This window comes from Rhinopithecus bieti, unplaced genomic scaffold (genome assembly GCF_001698545.2).
Source record: "Rhinopithecus bieti isolate Rb0 unplaced genomic scaffold, ASM169854v2 scaffold_25530, whole genome shotgun sequence".
In the NCBI taxonomy this organism is placed as follows: domain Eukaryota; kingdom Metazoa; phylum Chordata; class Mammalia; order Primates; family Cercopithecidae; genus Rhinopithecus; species Rhinopithecus bieti.
In genome coordinates this window covers 1-2,203 of record NW_016811646.1, presented here as the reverse complement: position 1 = coordinate 2,203, position 2,203 = coordinate 1, and positions in this window count along the sequence as shown.

Genomic DNA, 2,203 nt, shown 5'->3' with positions numbered 1-2,203 from the left:
GATTTTGCATTTCTCTAATGACCAGTGATGATGACCTTTTTTTTCATATGTTTGTTGACCACATAAATGTCTTCTTTTGAGAACTGTCAGTTCATATCCTTCACCCACTTTTTGATGGGGTTGTTTTTTTTCTTGTAAATTTAAGTTCCTCGTAGATTCTTGACATTAGCCTTTTGTCAGATGGACAGATTGTGAAAAATTTCTCCCATTCTGTAGGTTGTCTGTTCACTTTGATGATAGTTTCTTTTGCTGTGCATAAGCTCTTTAGTTTAATTAGATCCCATTTGTCTATTTTAGCTTTTGTTGCCATTGCTTTTGATGTTTTAGTCATGAAGTCTTTGCCCATACCTATGTCCTGAATGGTATTGCCTAGAATTTTTTTCTAGGATTTTTGTGGTTTTAGGTCTAACATTTAAGTCTTTAATCCATCTTGAGTTAATTTTTGTATAAGGTTTAAGGAAGGGGTCCAGTTTCAGTTTTCTGCATGTGGTTAGCCTGTTTTCCCAATACCATTTATTAAATAGAGAATCCTTTCCCCATTTCTCATTTCTGTTAGGTTTGTCAAAGATCAAATGGTTGTAGATGTGTAGTGTTATTTCTGAGGCCTCTGTTCTTTTCCATTGGTCTATATATTTGTTTTGGTACCAGTACCATGCTGTTTTGGTTACTGTAGCCTTGCAGTATAGTTTGAAGTCAGGTAGCATGATGCCTCTTGCTTTGTTTTTTTTGTTGTTGTTGTTTTTGCTTAGGATTGTCTTGGCTATACAGTTTCTTTTATGGCCCAATATGAAACTTAAAGTAGTTTTTTTCTAATTCTGTGAAGAAAGTCAGTGGTAGCTTGATGGGGATAGCATTGAATCTATAAATTACTTTCACCTATTCATAGGACGGTTTGTTTTTACATTTGTTTGTGTCCTCTCTTATTTCCTTGAGCAGTGGTTTGTAGTTCTCCTTGAAGAAGTCCTTCACATCCGCTGTAGGTTGGATTCCTAGGTATTTTACTCCCTTTGTAGCAACTGTGAATGGGAGTTCACTCGTGATTGGCTCTTTGTCTGTCTGTTATTGGTGTATAGAAATGCTTGTGATTTTTTGCACATTGATTTTGTAGCATGAGACTTTGCTGATGTTACTTATCAACTTGAGGAGATTTTTGGCTGGGACAATAGGGTTTTCTAAATATACAATCATGTCATATGTAAACAGAAAATTTGACTTCCTCTCTTTCCATTTGATATCCTTTATTTCTTTCTCTTGCCTGGTTTCCCTGGGCAGAACTTCCAATACTATGTTGAATAGCAGTGGTGAGAGAGGGCATCCTTGTCTTGTGCTGGTTTTCAAAGGGAATGCTTCCAGCATTTGCCTATTCAGTATGATATTGAATGTGGGTTTGTCATAAATAGCTCTTATTATTTAGAGATGCATTCCATCAATACCTAGTTTGCCGAGAGTTTTTAGCATGAAGCAGTGTTGAATTTTATCAAAGGCCTTTTCTGCATCTACTGAGATAATCATGTGGTTTTCGTCATTGGTTCTGTTTATGTGATGGATTACATTTATTGATTTGCATATGTTGAACCAGCCTTTCATTCCCAGGATGAAGCTGACTTGATCGTGGTGGATAAGCTTTGTGATGTGCTGCTGGATTTGGTTTCCCAGTGTTTTATTTAGGAGTTTTGCATCGATGTTCATCAGGGATATTGGCCTGAATTTTTCTTTTTTTGTTGCAGCTCTGCCAGGTTTTGGTATTGGGATGATGCTGGTCTCAGAAAATGAGTTAGGGAGGAGTCTCTTTTTTTCTATTGTTTAGAATAGTTTCAGAAGAAATGGTACCAGCTCCTCTTTTTACCTCTGGTAGAATTGGACTGTGAATCCATCTGGTCCTGGGCTTTCTTTGGTTGGTAGGCTATTAACTACTGCCTCAATTTCAGCACTTGTCATTGGTCTATTCAGGGATTCGACTTCTACATGGTTTAGTCTTGGGAGGGTGTATGTGTCTAGGAATTTATCCATTTCATCTAGATTTCCTAGTTTATTTGCATAGAGGTGTTTATGGTATTCTCTGATGGTAGTTTGTATTTCTGTGGGATCAGTGGTGATATACCCTTTATCAATTTTTATTGTGTCTATTTGCTTCTTCTCTATTTTCTTCTTTATTAGTCTGGCTAGCCATTGATCTTTTTGAAAAGATCAACAAAATTGATAG